The sequence below is a fragment of the Monodelphis domestica genome, chromosome 5, assembly GCF_027887165.1.
Source record: "Monodelphis domestica isolate mMonDom1 chromosome 5, mMonDom1.pri, whole genome shotgun sequence".
Lineage (NCBI taxonomy): Eukaryota > Metazoa > Chordata > Mammalia > Didelphimorphia > Didelphidae > Monodelphis > Monodelphis domestica.
Genome location: NC_077231.1, coordinates 294,862,162 through 294,871,499, shown reverse-complemented (window position 1 = coordinate 294,871,499; position 9,338 = coordinate 294,862,162). Strand labels below are relative to the sequence as shown.

At 37.7% G+C, this 9,338-nt stretch overlaps 1 pseudogene; it reads left to right on the top strand.

Annotated features, from left to right (window-relative positions):
* Nucleotides 1-579: 579 nt before the first annotated feature.
* Nucleotides 580-6,718, top strand: LOC100616683 (eukaryotic peptide chain release factor subunit 1-like; annotated as a pseudogene).
* Nucleotides 6,719-9,338: the final 2,620 nt, after the last annotated feature.

The window sequence follows — 9,338 nt, the reverse complement described above, 5'->3', positions numbered from 1 at the left end:
TCAGTTAAAAAAACAAACTGGTCAGTTATGATGGTGTCAGATTGTAGAGAGCTTTTAATGATTGATATACTTTATGGCTTAGATATTATTGGTTGGCCTAGGATTTTTGTGCAAAGGAATTATATGAACAGAGATCTGCAATAGGAAGATTATACTGGTATCAGTGTGTGGGAAGGATTGGAAAGGATCATGGGAATTAAAATGAAAGAGATTCTGGGGAGAAAGCAGAAGTGCTAGGATCAGTTAGGATTTTGCAACAGTTAGGGAAAACAATGGTGTAAATGACTGTGGGAGCAGTGAACATTAAAAAAAAATCTCTCTCTCTCTCTCTCCTTCTGTCTCTCTCTTTCTCTTTCTGTCTGTCTCTGGCTCTCTCTCTTTATTTCTGTCTCTCTCTGTCTGGCTCTGGCTCTCTCTCTTTATTTCTGTCTCTCTCTTTCTCTTTCTGTCTGTCTGGCTCTCTCTGTCTTTCTTCACACACACACACACACACACATGCACACACACACGCACACACTCTTACACATATAATTTATTACTATGTATCATTTTACTAAATAGCCATTTCTAAAACAATAATCAATGGACAAAGCTTATTGTTGGGGTCTCCTGAACTTTAGAATTAGATTAAAAACAAGTCCCTTCCATATCTCACATAGAAAGTGAGACGCCTGAGGAGAAAAATAGTGTTCGCCCTCTTGGGAATCAGCCTACAATTCAAGTAGAAGTTTAGAAGTTTTTAGCAATAGAGGAAAGGTTGAAGTTGGAGAGAAGGAAGAAAATGTTAAAATGATTATTAGGAGGAAGAATAATACTGATAAATAATGAATATTAGGAAAGAGGAAGAGATAGTCTAAAGGTTGAGTTTGAGTGGTTCATTCATTTGCAGTAGTAGATGGAGTTTTCTCATCTTGGAGTTCCCTCAATAAATAAATAGATAGATTCAGGCCCTCTTCTTATACAAAATAAGCACAAAGTAATTTTTAAGAGAAATCCCAAACAACTGAGAAGATTAAGAAAAGGCTTCAAATGGGAGGTGGTGCTTGAACTAAATTTAAAGGAAACAAGAATTTTATTATGTCTACCCAAATCCACTTCCTAAATCTTTTGGCCAAAGTTGGCCCAGATTTAATGGGATCAGTTGACTGTTATTATGTACAAATCACCCAGCCCCATACCTATCTTGGCTTTTGTCCTTGAATATTCTAGAATTAGAAGAGTTTGGGGCTTAGATCCATGATAAATATTTGTTGAAGGATTGAATAATCTGACCAAATGATGGCCCATTGCCCAAGGATTCCATGATTCTTTTCTTTGATATCCTATGTTGAGTTAATTCTCCAGGCTGCCTTTGGAGACAGAAGACCTTTTTTAAAAATAGATAGTTTATAAAAATTTCTATTAGATTGTCTTAAATAATAATCTATCCCTTCTTTGTGTACATTAAACATGTACTCATTATGTAGCATATGCATTCGCAATCTGTGTGTGTTTGTATCTTTGTGTATGTAATTTTTAACACATATCACAAAATCACTTGTAATAATTTTTGGTGTCCTGCTCCAATGGGGAGAATAAGGAACTCCTTAATCTACTACAAGAAAAATAACAACAATACCAGTCTACAGTCAAATTAAAGAAAAAATCTAATTTTCTTTTTTTTTAAGCACAAACATCAAATGTTAAAGTCAATTATTAAATTCAAAGCAGGAACTTAAAACTTTATTCAGCAAATCCAACAAAGGTCACTGCAAAACCTTACTGATTTTGCCTTGAGGCTACAATAGTATTTATACAGCAAAGAGAATTAATGTGATATTTAAAATAACCCATAAACAGAACCTAGGTAGGAAATTTGTGAGAACAAGGACATTTCAAAAACAAATACCTCAACAAAATCATTGAATTCTCTTCTTTGGCCAGTTTGAGAGTGACTGTTCTGCCTAGTAGGTAGTGAATAGAGAGCTGGGTTTAAGGTGGAAAAGATATGGGGTTAAACCTTTCTTCTGATACTAGCTCTGGGACCCTGGGTGAGGGAGTCATTTCACTTCTGAGTGCCTCAGGTAAATCTTTTAACTAAATAATAGACTACTGGCAATTTTGTTTTTAAAGCCTTTCAAAACCTGCCCCCATTTACCCTCCCATCCTTATTGTACATGGTTGCTATTGTTTGTTTTCAGTCCTGTCCAATGCTTCAGACCCCATTTGGGGTTTTCTTGTCAGATACTGGAGTGATTTACTATTTCCTTCTCCAAATCATTTGCTATCATCTTCTCCAGACAGATGAAAAATCTGAGGGAAACACAATTAAGTGACTTGCCCAAGGTCACACAGTCTGTAAGTGTCTGAGGTTAGATTTGAACTGAGGAATATCAGTCTTCCTAACTTCAGGTTCAGCACTCTATCCACTCTGCTGCCTTTATGCATTGTTTAAGAGACCCTGTTCTCATTCTACAATCCTGCCAGAGTAGCCAGCCTTCTTGCTGTTTGAACAAAATATGGTACTCCATCTCTAGGTTTGTTGCCTTTCCTTTGTCCATACCTAAGGTCTGGAATGCATTTCCTCCTCCCCTCTACCTCAAAGAGCCTCTTATTTTCTTTAAGACACAACTTGAGCTCTACCTTTTGTTTGATTTCTTTTCTGATCCCCTTAGCTGCTAACCTCTTTTCCAAAAGCTAACTTGCATGTGTATTTACTCTCTACATAGTTGTATAGTACATATTGTCTTCCCCATAGAACAGTAGCTCCTTTAGGGCTAGGACTGTTGCATTTTTGTCTTGATATACTATATGCTTAGAACAGTTCCTGGCACAGGGTAGGCACTTCAGTGCTTTTGATTGACTGAGCTGCAACAAATGAAGATTAATCTGAGTTTTGTGCTAAAATAATTTGGAGATGTGCCATCACCCTCCATTCTTTTAAGAAATCAAATGCATTTCTTCTAAAGCACCAGGTAACTTATGGCATTCATTTTGGATATTGCCTGATAGTCTAAAAAGAAAGAAATAACAATATGTGGACCTTTTGAATTCTCAGGTTGCCATTGGACGTACCACTAAGAAGTTCACAGGCAATATGGTACAGTGGAATGATTATGATCTCTGGAGTCAGAGAAGACCAGGATTCCAATCTTTATACAGGCTACCTGTTTGATTAGGACAAGGCATTTGGTAATCTCTTCAGTTCCCATGATTCATTGATTACATCTAGCAGATGGTCTTCAAATCTAGAGAAAGCTAGGCAATGCATTGATTCATGCACTAGGTCTGGAGTCAGGAAGACTTGAGTTAAAATTCTGCTTCAGATAATGGCTAGCTTAGTGACCCTGGATGAGTCACTTAACCATTGTCTGCCTCAGTTTCTTCATCTGTTAAAAGGTATAACATAACCTATCTCCAAAGGTTTCTGAATCAATATTATTTTCCTAAAACATAGTTCTGACCATGCCAGCCCTGATTGAGGAAGCTCTAGTGCCTTCTTATCTCCTTCGTGAATAAATTTTTAAAAAGTCTTATTTAACTTTTCAAGTCCTCTATACCCTAGTCTCTGTCTTCCCTTTTTAGTCTTTTTGTCTTATTCTTATTCTCCTCTATTCACTCTGTGATTCAATGACACTGGATTACTTTCTCTTCTCTGCAAAGAATCTCTCTCTTAACTCCTCCCTCCCCTCCCATGCCTGTCTATCCTACTGGATTTTCTTGGGTTCCTTAAGGTCTTAATGTAAAAGGATTCCATTAGCAATAAACCCTTCTTGCCTTCCTCCAAAGCTAGTCCCTTCCCTATGAGGTTACTGCCTACCTATTCTATAGATATCTTGTAGGTACATAGTTGTTTGCATGTTTTCCTCTCTATGAGAAAGCAAGCTCCTTGTGGGTAAGGATTATTTTCTACTGTCTTTACATCCTCACTGCTTACCACAGTGATGAATATATGTTATTATTGTTCATTCATATCTGACTCTTTGTGGCTCCACTTGGGGTTTTCTTGGCAGAGGTACTAGAATGGTCTGTCATTTCATTCTCCAGCTTATTTTACAGATGAGAAACTAAGGCAAACAAGGTTAAATGACTTATCCAGGGTCACACAGCTAGAAAGAATTCAAGACCAGACTTGAACTCAAATAAGGGAAATAAGTCCCCCTGATTCCAAGTCACTACACTGCCTAGCTGACTGATTAATTATAAGTACTCGATAACTGTTGATTAACTTGACTGGTCTTAAGTTCCCATTGCTCAGTTACTTCTAATCCAAAAAGTAAGAATATTGAATCGGAGGTTTTTGAGGACCTCCTTCAGTTCTACATCAGGGATCCTATTACACGATTTGGGTTCAAATTGCACTCAAAGCTTGTGTACTTAGGAGCTATGTGCCCCAGGACAATTTCCTTCAACTCTCTTAGCTGGTCTGTAATATATGTAGCTCCTTGGAGAGAGAGTGCCAGTGTCCTGTTGGTGTTGGCAAGGAGCTCCTGCCAGCCAGGATTGGGCTCTTAGAAAGAAGGAGAGAAGATGCTTAATGATGGCAGTGCTGCCAACAGAAGTGTCAAGATCTGGCAGATTGAAAAGCTCATCAGGAGTGCACTTGCTGTGTGTGGCAATGGCATCGGCTGATATCATGGCTCATTCCCCTCAAAGACCAGATTTCTTGAGTGGCAAAGCTGTTAGCAGATGAACTTGAAACAGTGTCCAATATCAGATCTGGTGTCAACCACCTTCCGTTCAGGGAGCCATTCCATCTGGACAGCAAAGACTCAAACTCTAACAAAGTACCTCCAGATGATCTGGTGCTCACAGTGGAACAATTCTAATAGGAGAAGGGAAGAAAAGACCATCAGCATTGGCTCTGAATCTATCAAATCAATCAATACACCACGGTATCAGTGTGATAACACATTCCAAACTAGAGGATCTTAGATCTTAACACGGTTGTCTAATGATGGCAAGTTTGACTTTATTTTACTAGAGGCAGTGATGCTCTCTGCGTGTACACAACAGAAGTCCTACACAAATTCACTGTGCATCTCCCACAGAAATCCAGGAGGGGACATGTTGCTTCCTTGTGTTTTGCTTGTTTACAAATAGAAAAAACAACAAAACTATGTAAGGAAGAGAGCAGAGACTTTTGCTCAGCTGAATATTTCTGGGGGGAAAGGGAATGTTGCTGGTCTTGTTTTAGCTGGATCAGCTAACTTCCAAATTAAACCGAGTCAGTCTGACATGTGTGATCAGCAGTTGCAATAGGAAGTTTTAAAATTAGTTGATATTTCCTATGGTGGTGAAAATAGATTCAATCAGGCAATCAAGTTTTCTATTGAAGTCCTTTTCAACATGAAATCCATTCAAAACAAGAAACTAATAGGATGATACCTTGATGAAATTAGTTGAGACAGGGGAAAGCACTGTTTGGGAGGACTAAAGTACACTAAAGGCTTTGGAAATGGGAGCCACAGAGATCCTGAGAGTCTAGGAAAATCTAGATAGGAGATATATCCTTCATTGTGAAGGCACAGTGGAAGAGGTGATTCTGCATTTGACTCCAGAGCAAGAAAAGGATAAAAAATTACTTTGCAAACAAAGAGACAAGACTGGAAGATGAGCTGATAGAGAGCTGGAATGGTTTACTAACAACCATTAGAAACTAGGAGCAAAGTTGAACATTGTTATCAAAAAGCCACAAAAACGATCCCATTTGTGAAAAGATTGGATACATCCAGAAGTATTTTCTGAAACGGAGTTCTTTTCCAGGGAAAGAAATCCCAAGGGGAAAATATAATGATTTTTTTTTTTCTTGACCACTATACAATCAACCCAAGCTTGGCAAACTGTACCTCCATATTCCAACTTCCAACCCAAGAGCAAATGTGTGGTGGAAGCAAAAGAGATCCCCACTTAATGATTGGAACATTTCCAGAGCTAGATCTACAAACATTGGATAGTGAAAACAAAATCGAAACAAACAAAAACCCTCAGCTGTACACTTTGATTTGTCTTGGTGCCAGCCAGTACAGAGTCCAACTTCTAAGTTTCTAAATACCACTTTGGTCTAATTTAAAAAATAATTTTTGGAGGAATTTAATGGTGGAATTTAATCAATGATGGAATTGGTTGCTCATATATTTTTTTTAAATAAATCTTCATAGAAGCAAAAATACTTTGCTGTAAAATCTTCAAAAATTACTTAAAGTAAGATCGTACTGTTTTGTTTTTTATTTTAAATGGAGAAAATCCCACTTGCTGAATTCTGGGGTGACCCATTTATGTGACATTTTCAGCTTAGACTGCATAAGAAGAAATATGTAGGGTGAAATATTGGAAGTATTTCTTCCTTAGACTCTGATTAATGTTGAAAGGGCAAGATAATAGTCAGCCTCTCTCCCCTGAGTCCACACCCCACACACTCAGGTGGTCAGTTTAGAGAATACAAGTGGCATGACACATTCAAATGAATTGCTGGGTCTCACTGGATTGTTTACTAGCATCCTCTGTGCAGAAGAATTTGTGGCCAGGTTTTAGAAGCTCTCATCAATTGATGCTGTAAGAAAGGGATCCAGGATCTTAGCCTACTGGAAACTAGTTTAGGGGTAGTATTGGGTGAGGGGGAAATGTAATTGTGACCAGTAACACATGTGATTTAAGTGGAAAAAAATAAATTCTCTTAGCTTTAAAGTGATATGTATGTCTGATATTACTAGAATTCCAAAAAAAAAAAAAAGTAAAACCTTTACCTTCTTCCTTAGAATCAATATGGTGTATTGGATTCAAGGCAGAGGAGTGGTAAGGACTAGACAATGGGGGTTAAGTGACTTGCCCAGGGTCACACAGCTGGGAAGTGTCTGAGGTCACATTTGAACCCAGGACTTCCCATCTCTAGGGCTGACTCTCAATCCGCTGAGCTACCCAGCTGCCCTCTATTACTAGCATTAGTAAATGTAACATTTTGATTTTGAATTTGAGCTATAAACATGCAGTAGCAGATTACACTCCAGTTTATATACATTATATATCCCAAGATTACATTCTTTATAATCCATACCCCATAACATTCCCCCTCCTCCTTATCTATTTTCCCTTGCTTTTATGCCTGGCTTTCATACTTTATTTTCTCTTTAGTAACAAGATGAAATATCTATTCAGGCTGGAACTTCCAACACGACAACATGATACATCATAAATAGATGCCTTTCATTATAATCTATTGTTTTAAGAAATGTTCATAATTTAAACAATTATGTTTCTTGATTTTTTGCCAATTAAGTTTGTCTCTCTGGGAACTGAATTTTAATGTAGTAGCTGAACAGGCTTTCACGGATACTATTTCTTGGCAGGCACAACATCAGAAGAGAAAAGGCTTCCCCACACATACATGCATACATGCATACATACATACACATACATGCATACATATATAATACACCCATCTATGTTTTTCTTTAAGATTTGTCAACTAGACATAAGAGAAAAGATAGAATTAAATCAAAATCAGAGAAGCCACAAAGAACTCTCTCTCTCTATGAATGATATTAAATTAAAAAAATTAAAATAAATATATTTCACTTACTAACTCCTGAAGTCAGCATGATGTGTGGGAAAGATATCATAGAAGTTGTTAAATATACTAGAGAGAAAATTAAAATTAGAAGGGAAACAGTAGCCAACAGCTATTATACTCTGATTACTCAGACAGTTATAATGAACCTGTTCACAGAAATGCTGGAGCTGGTCTCAATAAAAAAAAAAAAATTAAGAGTGACTTAAGACGTCTCTCCTGTCCTACTCCAGTGCCCGTATGCAGCTTTGCCTGGGCAAACCCAAATTCCCCTGAGGATTAGAATTATATTAGCTAAATGCCTAACAGCTGTCTCACAAGCCTGAGACTAGATCAAGCAAGTGAGCTGCAAATCTGGCCAGGCAGCATGAAAGGCTCCATAATGCAAACTGATTACTTTAGGACTTGCATTAATGTGGCCAGGAATAAAAATAACCCACTGACAAATCCTCGCCTCGTCCTCATGAGGGCTGATGAGACCATTTTAGCAGCTGGATTATGAGGCCGTGTGGAGTCTGGCGAAGAGGAGCGCCATGATCAAATGGAGTGACTGATGGGGACCCCAGACTGTCTGATCCCAAGAAGTCAGACTCATCCGCTCCGTTTCTCCAAAGCCAAACGTTGGCACTTCATCTGGAATTGATCAGGAGCACTTCACGGAATACCAGGCTCATTTGGAGGAAAAATCGTGAAACCCAAAACAACAGGCAAATTTACATTTTCCTAAAGATAAGGTTTATGATGGAGAGACTTCCCAGGGCTGCGAGACTTATCAAAATGCTCCTCTTATCGCCTTCCTTCCTTGCTAGGGAAGGCAGACTTTCCTTTTGGGCTCTTTTGATGGAAAAGCCATTTGGATCCTCAGGTTAATGACTTTCTTCTCAAATCAGATTTGGGAGGGAATGGTTTAAATGTACAGAATGAGATACATTTTTGGCCCTGGCCAATACGGGAATCTGTTTTTCTTAAATATGTGTATTTGTTGTGAAGATCTGCCTTTTTTCCCCCATTCTCACCCTGAGGTTGAGAGGAGATGGGAGGAAGAAAAATGAAATGCTCCCTAATTGAAAAAATAATTGTCAAAAACGAATCAGTGTATATTGTTAACATTTGTTTCAAATAATCAAAATAATCATGTTTTTATACTAAATCAATCCTAGCAGACAGTGGGAAGGAATGGAAAGAGCTCTAGGTGGGGAATCTGAGGAAATGGGTTTGAATCCCATCCTTTACTAATGGAGTGACTTTGGGAAAATCATTTTACCTTCAGGGTCTCAATTTTCTCACTGGAAAATGGCGAGTTACTTCCCTTGATCTCTAAAGTTTCTTTTAACTTTAGATCCTAGGATGCTTGAGTAAACGTTCTAAATTCATATTTCTGTATGTTTGTATATAAATATTTTATATATGCTACATATATACATAATATATACATATTGTATATATATGGCTACACATATAGGATAGCTAGCCTTTATTTAGTTTTTTAAGGTTTGTAAAGTGCTTAATAAATATGACATCATTTTATCTTCACAACAACCCTGAGTAAGAGAAGCTATTATTATCACCCCTGCTGTACTGATGAGGAAACTGAGGCAGAAGCTGAGACTTGACCAGAGATTAGCACATAGCTGGAAATATCAAATTATTATTGGACCATGGTTTTCAAGACTCCCAGTTCAGTTTTCTCTCTATAATGGCACACTATCATTATGAATTTTTTAAAAAAATCTTTATTTTTTCTCCAGATCAATTCTAAGACAAAAGAGCAGCAAGGGCTAGGCAATCAGAA